At 43.5% G+C, this 16,346-nt stretch overlaps 1 long non-coding RNA gene across 2 annotated transcripts in view; it reads right to left on the bottom strand.

Moving 5' to 3' along the window:
- The window catches only part of LOC122559312 (uncharacterized), a 48,497-nt gene extending 32,570 nt beyond the window's left edge, over positions 1 to 15,927 (bottom strand). The window contains exons 1-2 of one of the 2 annotated variants that reach the window (XR_006314390.2): positions 15,608 to 15,927; positions 4,459 to 5,448 (exon numbers count right to left, since the gene is read on the bottom strand). This is a non-coding gene — a long non-coding RNA (uncharacterized LOC122559312). The remainder of the gene's footprint in view (positions 1 to 4,458; positions 5,449 to 15,607) is intronic. The other variant, XR_015760370.1, reaches the window with a different exon arrangement.
- Positions 15,928 to 16,346: the final 419 nt, after the last annotated feature.

Genomic DNA, 16,346 nt, shown 5'->3' with positions numbered 1-16,346 from the left:
TTGGGGTGGGGGGTTGTGCAGCGGTTTCTCTCAGGTGCTCACACAGTGAAGTTTTTAAAAGTAACAAAGTCATGGAGAAGAGCAATCCATTTTTGGACCACCCCAGACTGTTCTATAATGTATCAGAGCTACAATGAAATATACCTTGAAATGGTATGCTCACAATGTCACCACTATATCAAGGCATGCGGCCTGATGTTGCAAGGTTCTCATACTCTATTTATTGAGTCCAGTTGTAGTATGACATACTGATTGAAGCACGTTCTAACCTGTCTCGGGAATTACTTCATTAGAGTTCATTCAGACAATAGAGGTCATAGGTTTAAGGTGAAAGGGGAAAGATTTAAAAGAGATCTAAGGATCAACCTTTTCATTCAGAGGGTATGAAATGAGCTGCCAGAGGAGGTGGTGGAGGCTGCTACAATTACAACATTTAAAAAGCACCTGGGTGGGTACATGAATAGGAAGGGTTGAGAGTGAAGAGGGGCCAAGTGGTGGCAAAATGGGACTAGATTAAGACTGATGGACTGAAGGGTCTGTTTCCATGCTGTACAATTCTATGACTCTAAGTGTCCATATTGTAATATACATAGACACCAGGGAATGTAATAAAGATCAATTCAATCCCTCAGAACTGTATTGCATGCATTTTATTATTATGGGAGCTAACACATGTATCACTCATCAGGTACAAATATCTTGCAGTAGTTGAAAAGGCTCATCACTGCCCTTACAATTGATCATTAGGGCAGAACAACTCAGGGTTAACTGAAATGGCTGTTCATAAAGGAACAACTTGCAGATCCAAATATCTTATGTGTGGTGTAGTGGCATTGTCATTGGGCTCAAAATCCAGGGGTCCAGGCTAATGTTCTGGGAATTTGTTTGCAATATCTTTTCACTCACTCATGGGATGTGGGTGTCACTGGCTGGGCCAGCGTGTATTGCCCATCCCTAGTTGCCCCTTGAGAAAGTGGGGGTGAGCTGCCTTCTGGAACCACTGCAGTCCATGTGCTGTAGGTAGACCCACAATGTTCTTAGGGAGGGAATTCCAGGATTTTGACCCAGCAACAGTGAAGAAACAGCGATATATTTCCAAGTCAGGAATGTGAGTGGCTTGGAGGGGAATTTGCAGGGGGTGGTGTTCCCATGTGTCTGCTGCCCTTGTCCTTCTAGATGGAAGTGGTTGTGAATTTGGAAAGAGCTGTTTAAAGTTCTTTAGCAAATTTGTGCAGTGCATCTTGTAAATGGTGCATACTGCCGCTACTGGATGCTTGTGGAAGTGGTGTCAATCAAACAGGCTGCTTTGTCCTGGATGATGCCAAGCTTCTTGAGTGTTGTTGGAGCTGCATCCATCCAGGCCCGTGGGATATATTCCATCACACTCCTGACTTATGCCTTCTAGATAGTGGACAGGGGTTGAGGAGTCAGGAGGTAAGTTAATTGCCGCAGTGTTCCTAGGCTCTGATCTGCTCTTGTAGCCAATGTGTTTATGTCGTGATTCCAGTTGAGTTTCTGATCAATGGCAGCCCCTAGGATGCTGATAGTGGGGGATTCAATGATGGTAACCCCATTGAATTTCAAGAGGCAGTGGTTAGATTATCTCTTATTGGAGATGGTCATTGCCTGGCATTTGTGTGGCACAAATGTTACTTGCCATCTGTCAACACAAGCCTGGATGTTGCCCAGATTTTGTTGCGTTTGAACATGGACTATTTCAGTATCTGAGGAGTCATGAATGGTGCTGAACATTGTGCAATAATTGGCACACATCCCCACTTCTGTCCTTGTGATGGAGGGAAGCTCATTGATGAAGGAGTTGAAGATGGTTGGGCCCAGGGTACTACCCTGAGCAACTCCTGCATAGATGTCCTGGAATTGAGCTGACTGACCTGACCTCTAACAAGCATAAACACTTTCCTCTGTGCCAGATATGACCCCAACCAGCAGAGAGTTTGCCACTGCTACCCATTGGCACTCAGTCAACTATAGCTTTGATGTCAAGGGGTATCGCTCTTACCTCACCTCACCTCAGGAATTTAGCTCATTTGTCCATGTTTGAACTGGAATCAGGTCAGGAAACCAAACTGGATGTCACTGAGCAGGTTATTGCTGAGCAGGTGCTGCTTGACAGCATTGTTGATGACACCTTCCATCACATTACTGATGATTGAGAGCAGACTGATGCGGTGGTGGCGGGGGGGTGGGGGAGTAATTGGCCTGGTTGGATTTGTCCTCTTCTTTGTGTCCACAACATATCCTGAGATAAAGGATGTGATTGCAGGTCATTTAAAAACACCAGCAGGATTAGACTTGAATATTCTCAATGACTGAGTTTCCACAGCCTTCTGGGGTTGAGTCATACAGCACAAAAGAGGCTCTCCAGCCTATTGAGCCTGTGCCAACCCCCCACTTGCCCCTAAACTAGCTCAGGGAAACAACAAAGGAAAAAGAACAATACAGCACAGGAACAGGCCCCTTTGGGCCTCCAACCCTGCGCCGCCACATTTTGCCCTTCCATGTAAAACCTCCTTCTTGCACCTACCCAATTGACTCCTTCAAGAGTTCTAATTAAATCATTAAGGTGCCCTTGGGGCAGCTATTTAAATGCATTATGTAGAACATAAGGTTAGCTGTTGGTTTATTATTTCTGGCAATTATTTGATTTTTGGATGTTTCCTTGTTCCCAACACACTGCAGAGTTTAATTTGATCACACACAATGACAACTTGCTGCTCTCATGCAATTGTTGGGAGCAATCTCACACGCTATCTATACCAGCAGCCTTCACCTTTCTCGTTATTAGTGAGTAACATGGATTATTGACACCCAAGCTCCCCCCACCTAAACCTCAAACCTGGTTCCTGCTGTCCAAACCCACCATCTCGGACATGCCTCAGCTCATGATTGCAATTAGAAACTGTTGTGCCGCCAAACAATTGGTCTACGATGGGAGGCAGAAATCCACATCATTGAGCCAATGATCAGTGATTTCACCCAATTCATCCAGTGCCTAGGCTGTTCAGGAGCTGACTGTCAAGAGTTAGACTGGGTGGGCAATCAGATTCGCGAGCATGTTTTGCCGACTCTGCAACTCAGCCGGAGTTAGCCGTTATGGCCACTCGTAAGCCAATACGTTCTGATGTGGAATGGCAGAGGAGGAGAAGACACAGTGCACAAGAGAGCCCCAGTCAGCTTGCATTCTTGAAGATTCAATTAATATCATGTTAGAATTCATTCATGAGCTGTAAGCATCACTAGCCAGGTCAGTATTCATTGCTAATCCCTAATTGCCCAGAGGGAAGTGTGGGCCTACCGCATTGCTGTGGGTTTGGAGTCACATGTAGGCCAGACCAGGTAAAGATGACAGATTTCCTTCCCTTAAGAACATTAGTAAAGCAGCTGGATTATATGCTTATATATGATTATATTAGCCTAACTATTTAATTCCAGATTTATATCGAATTCAAATCTTGCCACCTGTCACTATGTCCTGAGGAACATTAACCTGGGGTTTAGGATTGCTAGCTGAAAATGTGTTGCTGGAAAAGCGCAGCAGGTCAGGCAGCATCCAAGGAATAGGAGAATCGACGTTTCCTGAAGAAGGGCTTATGCCCGAAACGTTGATTCTCCTGTTCCTTGGATGCTGCCTGACCTGCTGCACTTTTCCAGCAACACATTTTCAGCTCTGATCGCCAGCATCTGCAGACCTCACTTTCTCCCCGTTTAGGATTGCTAACCCAGTGACATTACTGCTGCACCACTCCAGATTTTTCAACTACAGGAGAGTCAAAAGTTACAGACAATGGGCAGCAAAACAAGGAGGGTCACTGGGCATGAAACGTTAACTCTGTTTCTCTCTCTACAGATGCTGCTGATTTGCTCCAGCGCTTTCTGCTTTTGATAGGCCAAATTCAAGTTTGTTTTTGTCTCATAGCAACCCAGGTACTGCTAGCTGCTGAACCAAATGTTACATTGTAAATTCTCCAGCACTCTGTGTGCTTGCTAAGTCACTCACTCTCTTAAAGATATAGTACACCTCTACACCTTCATAACACCTCCTCTTTAACAAAAAGTGAACCATCATAATGAAAAGATGGTTTTTTTTCTCTATTCTTTAAACACATTACCCTAACACACAGATAACTTTAATCTAAGTTCACCTCAACAGCTTCCCATATAACTGTATATATGTATATAACATTAAATAAAGACAAATCTCACCTAAACGTTATCAGTTAAATCCATGATAACACACCTACAATTACATTCTTATGACCCACTACATGTATGATTTTAAAATTAAAAGTCTGTAACGTAAGACTCTCATGAAATGGTCTCATATTCTTGTCTTTAAAGTGGTCTACAAATGTAAGCAGATTGTGACCCGTGTACACAACCGTCTCCGACACATTGTTTGTGACACACACATTAAAATGTTGTAAGGCCAGTACCAACCTCAATCGTTCCTTTTCGATCGTGGAGTATTTCCTCTGGTCGATGTGGAGCTTCTTTGAAAAGGAACCAACTGGCAGTTCAATCCCATCCTTATCTTCCTGTCGGAGTACAGCTCCAACTCCTATGTCACTAGCATCGATGGCGACTTTAAAAGGTTTTGAAAATTTTGGTGGAGCTAAAACTGGTTTGGTGGTTAACATCGATTTCAAATGGTTGAATGCCTCCTGGTATTGTTCTGTCCACCGAAACTTTGTGTTCTTCTTCAGCAAATCGGTTAACGGTGCCACTACACTACTGAAGTTTGGAACAGACAAGAGACTTGCGATAGAAGTCTTAAGAATTGAAGCACCTCTTTCTTTGAGGTTGGTTGTGGAAACTCCTTGATGGCGTTCATGTTCACATTTTGTGGGCTCAACCTTCCGTGACCGATGTTATGCCCCAAGAATGTCACCACTGCTTTCACAAATTCAGTTGTTTAAGTTTGTTACCAGTTTTGCTTCTCGTGGTTGTTCAATGAGCTCTGCCAACTGTACCATATCATCTTTCCAGTTCTTACTAAAGATCACTCCATCGTCCAAATAGACCGCACAGTTTGTTCACCCAGCCACAACTCTGTCCATGAGTCTTTGGAATGTGGCGGGTGTGTTCTTCATTCCAAAGGGCATCACTTCAAACTGATATAGCCCATTTGGGGTTACAAACACAGAAATTTCTTTCGCCATCTCTGATGAAGGTAACTGCCAATAACCACACAGTAAGTCCAACTTGGTGATGTAAATGTCTTGTCCAACTTTCTTGACACAATCCTCCAGTCTAGGAATTGGATACAAGTCTGATTTTGTAATGCCGTTGACCTTCCGATAATCCAGCAGAATTGTTGAGTCCCGACCGGTTTGGAAACTAAGACAATCTGTGAACCCCACTCGCTCTGACTTGGTCCAATGATGTTCTCATCGAGCATGGCCTCCACCTCCTTCCAGACCAGTTTGGCTTTGAAAAGATTAAGCCGATAGGGGTGTTGCTTTATCAGAGCAATATTCCTGACATCTACTTCATGTACAATAGCATTAGTCCTCCCCAACTGATTCTTACATATGTCTTCATACTGCAGTAATAGATCTTTCAACTGTGTTCTATGTTCCTGAGACACATAGCTTACTAACCTATCCCACTCCTCAAGGACTTCTTCATTTTTGGATCTATTTTGAGGCACCTCAAAATAAATATCTTCTGGATTTGATTCCTCACTCTGCGGGGCAGTAACTAACACCTGTTCCTCCAGTTCTTTCTCTCTCGTATGATACGGTTTCAACATGTTCACATGACATACCCAATACCTTTCTTTCCTATCTGGCATGTTTACTAGATCGTTTACTTGCCTCAACCTTTTCTCAGTTTGATAGGGGGTTGAGAAAAGAAGTGAGTCAAACCATCAGGGCAGGCAGGAACAAAGCAGAGAACAAGGTAGGACTGATAAATTAAACTGCATTTATTTCAGTGCAAAAGGCCTAACAGGGAAGGCAGATGAACTCAGGGCATGGTGACGAACATGGGATTGGGATATCATAGCAATTACAGAAACATGACTCAGGGATGGACAGGACTGGCAGCTTAATGTTCCAGGATACAAATACAATAGGAAGGACAGAAAGAGAGGCAAGAGAGGAGGGGGAGTGGCGTTTTTGATAAGGGATCTGCATTACAGCTGTACTTAGGAAGGATATTCCCAGAAATACATCCAGGGGCATTATTTGGGTAGAACTGAGAAATAAGAAAGGGACGATCACTTTATTGGGATTATATTATAGACTCCCTAATAGCACGAAATTGAGAAACAAATTTGCAAGGAGATTTCAGCTATCTGTAAGAATAATAGGATGGTTATGGTAGGGAATTTTAACTTTCCAGACATAGACTGGGACTGCTATAGTGTTAAGGGTTGAGATGGGGAGGAATTTGTTAAAAGTGTACAAGAAAATGTTCTGAGTCAGTATGTGAATGTACCTACTAGAGAAGATGCAAAGTTCACCTAGTCTTGAGAAATAAGGCAGAGCAGGTGACTGAGGTGTCAATGGGGGAGCATTTTGGGGCCAGTGACCATAATCCTATTAGTTTTAAAATAGTGATGGAAAAGGATAGACCAGATCTAACAATTGAAGTTCTAAATTGGAGGAAGGCTAAATTTTAGGTATTAAGCAAGAACTGTCAAAAGCTGATTGGGTGCAGATGTTCACAGGTAAAGGGACAGCTGGAAAATGGGAAGCCTTCAGAAATGAAATAATGAGAGTCCAGAGACAGTATATTCCTGTTAGGGTGAAAGGAAAGGCTGGTAGGTGTAGGGCATACTGGATGACAAGAGAAATTGAGGTTATGGTTCAGAAAAAGAAGGAAGCGAACGTCAGTTCTAGACAGGAGAGATCGAGTGAATCCTTAGAAGAGTATAAAAGCATTAGGAATATACTTAAGAGGGAAATCAGGAGAGCAAAAAGGAGACATGACATAGCTTTGGCTGACAGGGTTAAGGAAAATCCTAAGGGTTTTCATGAATGCATTAAGGATAAAAGGGTAACTAGGGAGCGAATAGGGTCCCTCAAAGATCAGCAAGGCGGCGTTTGTGTGGAGCTGCAGGAGATGGGGAAGATACTAAATAAATATTTTACATCAGTGTTTACTGTGGAGAAGGACACAGATGATATAGATTGTGGGGAAATAGATGGCGACATCATGAAAAACGTCCATGTCAGAGAGGAGGAAGTGCTGGACGTCTTAAAATGCATAAAGGTGGATAAAACTGTAGGTCCTGATCAGATGTACCCTAGAACTCTGTGGGAAGCAAGGGAAGAGATTGCTGGGCCTCTTGCTGAGATATTCGCATCATCGATAGTCATAAGTGAGGTGCCGGAAGACTGGAAGTTGGCTAACATGGTGCCACTGTTTAAGAAAGGAGGTAAGGACAAGCCAGGGAACTATAGACCGGTGAGCCTGACATCAGTGGTGGGCAAGTTGTTGGAGGGAATCCTGAGGGACAGGATGTAAATGTATTTGGAAAGGCAGGGACTGATTAGGGATAATCAACATGACTTTGTGCGTGAGAAGTCATGTCTCACAAACGTGATTGCGTTTTTTGAAAAAGTAACAAAGGTGATTGCTGAGGGCAGAGCAGTGGACATGAACTATATGGACTTCAGTAAGGTGTTGAACAAGGTTCCCCATGGGGGACTGGTAAGCAAGGTTAGATCTCACGGAATACAGGGAGAACTAGCCATTTGGATGTAGAACCAGCTCAAAGATAGAAGTCAGAGGGTAGTGGTGGAAGATTGTTTTTCAGACTGGAGGTCTGTGACCAGTGGAGTGCCATAAGGATTAGTGCTGGGTCCACCACTTTTCATTATTTATATAAAGAATTTGGATATGAACATAGGAGATATAGTTAGTAAGTTTGCAGATGACACAAAAATTGGAGGTGTAGTGGACAGTGAAAAAAAGTTACCTCAGATTATAATGGGACCTTGATCAGATAGGTCAATGGGCTGAGGAATGGCAGATGGAGTTTAATTTAGATATAAGTGAGGTGCTACATTTTGGGAAAGCAAATCTTAGCAGGACTTATACATTTAATGGTAAGGTCCTGGGGAAGGTAGCTGAATAAAGAAACCTTGGAGTGGCGTTTGGTATGCTTTCCTTTATTGGTCAGAGTTTTGAGTACAGGAGTTGGGAGGTCATGTTGCGGCAGTACAGGGCATTGGTTTGGTCACTTTTGGAATATTGCGTGCAATTTTGGTCTCCTTCCTATCGGAAGGATGTTGTGAAACTTGAAAGGGATCAGAAAAGATTTACAAGGATGTTGCCAGGGTTGGAGGATCTGAGCTACAGGGAGAGGCTGAACAGACTGGGACTGTTTTCCCTGGAGCGTCAAAGGCTAATGGGTGACCTCACAGAGGTTTATAAAATCATGAGGGGCATGGAAGGATAAATAAACAAAGTCTTTTCGCTGGGGTGGGGGAGTCCAGAAGTGGAGGGCATAGGTTTAGGGTGAGGGGGGAAAGATATAAAAGGGGCCTGAGGGGCAAAATTTTCACACAGAGGGTAGTGTGTGTATGGAATGAGCTGCCAGAGGAAGTGGTGGAGGCTGGGATAGTTGCAACTTTTAAAAGGCATCTGGATGGATATATGAATAGGAAGGGCTTAGAGGGATCTGGGCCAAGTGCTGACAAATGGGATTAGATTAAGTTGAGACATCTGGTCAGCATGGACGAGTTGGACCAAAGGATCTGTTTCTGTGCTGTATATCTCTGTGACTCTATGGCAACAAAACCTGACTTTGAAGGGATCTCCTATTACTGGTAACAGTACTAAAATGTTATCCCCTCAGGGAAATGTCCATGTCTCAGAGCTTTTATCTGCCACCTCCTTCATTCTATACTGTGCCCTCTTTAGGTGCTGTTTAGCTAACTCATCTACTTGATTTAATCTCCCCCTCACCTGCAACACATAACCTAAGTGTGAGATCTCTGACTTTGGTCCTGTCAATTTTTCTTTAAGTAATTTCCAAGGGTCTCTCACTTCATGCGTGAATATTAACTCAAAGGGAGTGAACTGAGTAGATTCATTTGGGGCATCTCTAATGGCCAACAATACGAATGGGATACCTTTATCCCAATCATTCAGGTAATCCTGACAGTATGCTCTCAACATGGTCTTCAAGGTCTGATGCCATCTTTCTAAAGCTCCCTGGGATTCAGGATGATACACACTGGATTTAAAGTGCTGTATACTTAAGCTATCCATAGTTAAAAATCACACAACACCAGGTTATAGTCCAGCAGACTTAATTGGAAACACACTAGCTTTCAGAGCAGCGCTGGTTCATCAGATGATTTTCAGCCACTATCACCTGATGAAGGAGTGGCGCTCTGAAAGCTAGTGCTTCCAAATAAACCTGTTGGAGTATAATCTGGTGTTGTGTGATTTTTAATTTTGTACACCCCAGTCCAACACCGGCATCGCCAAATCATAAGCTATCCATAACCTCCTTAAATAGCTTAGCAATAAAATTTGACCCTTGGCCTGACTGACTCTCTCTGGGTAGCCCATACAGTTTGAAGAAAGCTCCTAACTCCTCTACCACCCTTTTTGCCTTGATCCTCCGTAATGGAATTGACTCCAGAAATCTTGTAGACACATCCATTCTGGTTAACAAGTACTGGTTCCCACTTTTAGATCTCGGATGAGGACTTGCACAATTATAACCCACGTGAAAGGTTCTTCAAATGCGGAATTTGGCAGCAAAGGGGCTGGTTTTATTCCCGTCTGTGGTTTACCTACCATTTGGCATGTATGACACATACAGCAAAAGTTAACCACATCCTTGTGCATTACAGGCTAATAAAATTGTCTTTGTATCTTAGCCTGAGTTTTTTCTACCCCTAGGTGACCTCCTACAGGTAGTCCATGTGCTACCTGTAACACCTCCTGTCTGTATGCTACCAGCAATTCAATCTGGTGCACTTTGGCCCAGTTCTTCTCTGCACTAACCTGCCAGGGTCTCCGTTTCCATCTTCATATTCTATCTTTCAGATAACAACCCTCCGGAATATTCTCTGCCTCCTTTTTGGAGTGCTCATCCACATATGTATCTTTTATCATCTTGTTTTGCTGTTGCAAGTCCCTTAGCCTTTCAGGACTAAACACTTCTGTCTGACCCTCTGTCTGTTCAGGTTTCTCCTGCATCATTTCGTCAAACAGGGGATCCACTTACTGAACCTCAACTCCTTCATCTTTCTCTTTAGGTTTTGCTTTGTACTGTGATTTATGATAGTGGGATCTGGTTACAACACAGTCTGGGAAAATATCAGGATATTTCTGTTTTAATTCCTCAGTTTCTTGGTCTTCCTTGGGCTTCTCTACAATAAGGGGTGTCACTCCCACCTTGGATCCTGCCAAATCATCCCCAACAACAAACTGAATTCCTGGAGCTGACAGTCTGTCAATCACCCCCACTGTAACTTACCCAATCTTGAGTTGGCACTCCAACCTGATCTTACATAGGGGAACGCTAAATTTATGTCCATCTATCCCACAAATTACCACCCTCTTGGGTAACTGATCAGAAAGAGTGCATACTCGCTCATCCCTTACCATCGGTGACTGGTTAGATCCTGCATCTCTCAAATTATAGCTTCTTGTCCTTCTCCCCCTGTTGTTTCTGGAAACAGGCCCTTCGGCCCAACAAGTCCACACCGGCCCTCCAAAGAGTAACCAACCCAGACCCATTCCCCTACACTTACCCCTGACTAAAGCACCTAACACCATGGGCAATTTAGCATGGCCAATTGACCTAACCTGCACACATTTGGATTGTGGGAGGAAACCAGAGCACCCCACACAGACACAGGTAGAATGTGCAAACTCCACACTGACTGTTGCTTGAGGGCAGAATCGAACCCGGGTCCCTGGCGCTGTGAGGCAGCAGTGCTGACATCTGAGCCACCATGCCACCAAACTTTACCCACATAGGCAAATTCTTTGTAGAGATCAGGTACTAACTCTATACCCAGCCCTTGCCTAGGCTGTGCACTCTTCTGCGGCTCCTTGGTGCTTCTTGGGGTCTCCTTTACTACCTTCACTAATGCCACTGGCTTAGCTTCTTTTACCACATATTTTCCCACAGAGCCTTTCATTAATGACCAGCACTGTGTCTGTATGTGTCCCACCTTCTGGCAGTGAAAACACCTTTTCCCAGTGCCCTTCTGAAACCACCAGCACTGTCATTTTCTGTGTCCCACTCCATTAGTGAAAGCACCTGAGGTCTTTCACCTCCTTTCCACCCTCTTGGGCTTTTTTTAACATGTGGTAAATTCTTACCTGTGTTCTCTACTCATTCTTTTGTAGTGTAGGATCACCTCTTCTCCCAACTTCTATCCCTCACAGGATGAAATTCTGGCCGGAAGCTTATCTTATGCACCAACACGTACTCATCTGCTAATTCTGCTGCCCTTCTCACTTTCTGAACTTTCTGTTCCTCCATGTGAATTCTTACCATCTCTGGAAGTGAGTTTTTAAATGCCTCCAGCAGAATAATCTCTCGTAAAGCCTCAAAGATCCGATCTATTTTTAATGCATGCACCCATCGAACTCAACATAAGTCTGACTTGGTTCCTTCTTTGTGTTTCTGAACGGCTGTCTATATGTTTCTGGCACCAATTCATAAGCATTTAAAATAGTCTCTTTAATGTCTTCATAATCTCTTAACCCCCTCATCCGACAACACAGCAAATACCTCACTAACTCTGCCTTCCAGGCGAAAGTGAGGACTGCAGATGCTGGAGATTAGAGTCAAGATTAGAGCGGTGCTGGAAAAGCACAGCAGGTCAGGCAGCATCCAAGAAGCAGGAAAATCGACGTTTCGGGCAGGAGCCCTCATCAAGAATGAGGTTGGAAGCCTCGGGGGTGGAGAGATAAATGGAAGGAGGGTGGGGCTGGGGAGAAGGTAGTTGAGAGTGCAATAGGTGGATGGACGAAGGGGTAAAGGTGATAGAGAGAAGGGTGGAGCAGATAGGTGGGAAGGAAGACTGACAGGTGGAACAAGTCATGAGGATGCCGCTGAGCTGGATGTTTGAAACTGGGGTAAGGTGGGGGGAGGGGAAATGAGGACGCTGATGAAGTTCATATTGATGCCCTGGGCTTGAAGGGTTCCGAGGTGGAAGATGAGGCAGTCTTCCTCCAGGCGTCGGGTGATGAGGGAGTGGCGATGGAGGAGGCCAAGGACCTCCCTCACCACCCGACGCCTGGAGGAAGAACGCCTCATCTTCTGCCTCGAAACTCTTCAACCCCCAGGGCATCAATGTGGACTTCATCACGTTCCTCATTTCCCCCACCTTACCCCAGTTCCAAACTTCCAGCTCTGCCTGCCAGTTTAGTCTGAATAAGCATTAACCATAAATTCTCAGAGCACTCCATTTGCCTAACCAATTTTTCAAATGAAATAACGAAGGCTTCAACATCTTTCTTATCAAAATGTGGCAGAGCTTTGACATATTTGTATATATCACTACCTTCTTTTTTAATCTCCACCCTGGAAACTTGAATTTGCTGTCTAAGTAACGACTTCTCAAGTTCAAATTCTCTCTCGCTTTGCTCAGCTAAGAACCTTCTTTTTTTAGATTAGATTGCCTTCAGTGTGGAAACAGGCCCCTTCGGCCCAACAAGTCCACACCGCCCCGCCGAAGCGCAACCCACCCATACCCCTACACCTAACACTACGGGCAATTTAGCATGGCCAATTCACCTAACCTGCACATCTTTGAATTGTGGGAGGAAACCAGAGCACTTGGAGGAAACCCACGCAGACACGGGGAGAACGTGCAAACTCCACACAGTCAGTCGCCTGAGGCGGGAATTGAACCCAGGTCCCTGGCGCTGTGAGGCAGCAGTGCTAACCATGTGCCACCGTGCCGCCCATGTCTCTCTCTTTTTCCTTTCTCTCTTCTCCCTCTTTCTCTTTCTCTCACTGTCTGTTTATCTTCTAACTCCATTTTCCTCCATTGTAATTTCAGTTTTTCTGCCTCTACTGCACTTGTCGGTTTCTCTAACACACCTAAATGTTTGAGTAACTGCCTTACAATTTCAGCTTTACTTTTGTCCTTGGTTAAACCCAAATCTAATTTCTTTGCTAATTTTAAAAATATGGTCTTTTTCTTTCCTTCTAAACTTTTTTGGCAAATTTGAGAATCATCTTCAAAACTCAGAATCTCTTCAGCAATTTTAAGAGCCATTTCTCTCACTTTTAATTTAATCAACCACAAGTCACCAAAATTAAATGAATTGTCTCACCTACATTTTATTTAAAGATCTAGGACACTAACCTGCAAGCGTATAAATCTGCTGGGACTTTTCATACCCCCAAGTGTATTCGAATCGGTCTAAACCCATTTAAATCCTGGACAAGCCCCCAAGCCGTTATGACACGGGATAACCCCCAACGGCTAATTTAAACCTGCAACACAGTAATCTGTGAAAATTTGAGTGGTGAAGAACTATCCCAAAAGTTACTATTTAAAGTAGAAATTAACATTTTTTAAGTCTAATTGAGAATAATTAACTAACAACTATTTACAACTCCTTTTTCTAACCTATCTTTTACCTGCCCTCTACAATACTGGTCCAATAAAACCCCCAATTAAGATTTATCAAAATGCCCAAATTTGAAAACCAGCCAGCTGTCAAATCTTCTCTTTGTATCTTCCTCAGTCTTCTTTTCTTATTCTTAGGGATTTCTGTTTCACAGGTCATTGATAGATAAAGGTATCTTTAAGAGAGCTATTCTGTGGTCAATCTGTATATGTTGGTGGCTTGGCAGTTCTCCTCCAACTGCTCAATTTGTTAAATATTTATACCCCAAAGCATCAGATAGTTTCATTGGTTTTAATATTGTCAAAATACCAAATTAAAATTTGATTGCAGTTTAGCATCTTGGGCATAATTTAAACTGATTGACCAAATTCAAGTTTATTTTTGTCTCATAGCAACTCAGGTACTGCTAGCTGCTGGACCAAATGTTACATTGTAAATTCTCCAGCACTCTGTGTGCTTGCTAAGTCCTTCATCTCTCTTAAAGGTACGGTACACCTCTATGCCTTCATAACATGGTATAATAGGAATGTTAATTAATAGACTCACAATTTAAAAGCCTGGGCTAATGATCCAAAGAAATCTAATTACAATTCAATCAATTAATAAATCTAGAACAGAATATTAGTCAGCAAGATTTGTAGCTCAGTTTGAGGTTCTGGATGGAGGTTTGCTCGCTGAGCTGGAAGGTTCATTTTCAGATGTTTCATCACCATACTTGATAACATCATCAGTGAGCGACCAGTGAAGCACCGGTGTTAATGACCCACTTTCATGTATCCTGTGGCTAGGTTTCTGCCTGTTTGTCCAATGTCGTGTTTGTTACAGTTCTTGCAAGGTATTTTTGACAAGCAAAATTAATGTCATTTAGAAAATACCTTGCAAGAACTGTAGCAAACACTACATTGGACCAACAGGCAGAAAACTAGCCACAGGATATATGAACATCAACTAGCCACAAAAAGACATGACTCACTCTCACTAATATCCTTACATACAGATGAGGAAGGACACCACTTCGACTGGGACAACACATCTATCCTAGGACAAGCCAAACAGAGGTATGCACAAGAATTCCTAGAGGCATGGCATTCCAACCAGAATACTATCAACAAACACATCGACTTGGACCCTATTTACCATCCTCTGAGAAAAAGAACGGGAAGTAGCAAAACTATAGGAACTGGCATCACCACAGGAAATGACATCACCAATCCAAGGAAACCTAAACACTTAAATAGCAAGCGAGTCACTAACACCAGTACATCACCAGAGGCTCACTGATGATGTTCCCTAGTATGGTGACAAAACATCTAAAACCGAACCTTCCAGCACAGCGAGCAGACTTATATCCAGAATATTAGTCAATTGAATAACAATTATAAAACTATCAGATTGTTGTAAAAACTCTGATTCATTAATGTCCTTGGATGGAGGAAATCTTCAATCCTTACCCAGTCGGGCCTACATGTGACTCCACCCCCTCACAGAAATGTTGTTGACTTTTCATTTCTGCTACAGACGCACAACAGCTTTATCCACACCAGACAGCATAGAGTCCAACTCCATTCACCCAAGATCAGCAAGGCCTGCATCTTGCCTGATTATAGTCATATCAATGTTTTCAAGAAAAAGTTAGATATTGTTCTTCGGGCTACTGGGATCAAATGGTTTGGGGAGAAAGCAGGAACAGGGGACTGAGTTGGATGATCAGCCATAACTAAATTGAATGGCGGTGCAGGCTCAAAGGGCTGAATGGCCTACCCCTGCACCTATTTTCTATGCTTTATAGCTGAAGAACATTCATTTTTTAAAATGAACTGCTAGCTTGTGAAATGTGATTTGTGGGTATAGCTTTACTGAGTGGTTAAGGATAGCCTATAAAAAATGAAGAGGATTGCAGTTTACTGACCAATTCAAAGTGCAGAGCAGTGATGGAGGGGGATGCTGGGAGTGCTGCAGTTAATGAGGCTACCAATGGTGCAGCCACAATGAGTAGGAACTTGCAGTGTGTCCTTACCTTGATAACGCCAGCAAAGCCATTAACCTTCTTCCAGCATCGCCGCCACACCCTTGGTGAAATGGCCTCAGTATTGACCACATTGGCAGGTTCCTTTCACTGTCCCCTCATCCTGGATGGAGCCATATGTCATGGAGGGAATAAAGGATACCTGTCATCCTCTCCACTTCCGGCACAGATGCCTCCAGTGTCGCAATTGAGACCTTTGGTGCCCTCTCTCCTCCAGCCACTCTTAGGTAGAATATCAGTTTGCAAAACTAGGATTGACCTCCTTTTTAAGGGCTGTTGGTCCCCTTTAAATAGTACTGTGGTCTTGGTGCATTGCATCCCCACCCTCTGCTCTTCCCTCCCCTTCATGCATGTATCCAATGATCAGTGTCAGGAGTGTTGGCAAATAGGGGAATGAGCAAGCAGCTATGGGTCCATTCTTACCAGTATTGCCAATAAGGCCAATCCATGCAGTTATCACACTGTTCAAATCCTGGGCTTGTACGTCATTTGTTCTTCTACAAACAAGAACTACCAAGAAACTGACGTGGGGTGTTGAATTTTGTCAATAGATTCTGGAGTTGAGCTTTAGGGTGGGTCAGCAGGTGATGACAATGTGCAAACAAGAACAGTATGTCAAAATGTTTGCAAATAATCCTCCCCCTCACTCTGACCTTTGAAAAAAATCCCACTGATGTCTTTTTGTAGCTTTTCTGCTAGTTCATGAGAAACGTTTTGTTAGGAAAGCGTC

The sequence above is a fragment of the Chiloscyllium plagiosum genome, unplaced genomic scaffold (genome assembly GCF_037043375.1).
Source record: "Chiloscyllium plagiosum isolate Xiang-an unplaced genomic scaffold, Cpla_swu_hap1 HiC_scaffold_19, whole genome shotgun sequence".
Lineage (NCBI taxonomy): Eukaryota > Metazoa > Chordata > Chondrichthyes > Orectolobiformes > Hemiscylliidae > Chiloscyllium > Chiloscyllium plagiosum.
Note: the sequence above shows the minus strand (reverse complement) of the source record. Positions and strands in the feature narration are given on the sequence as shown.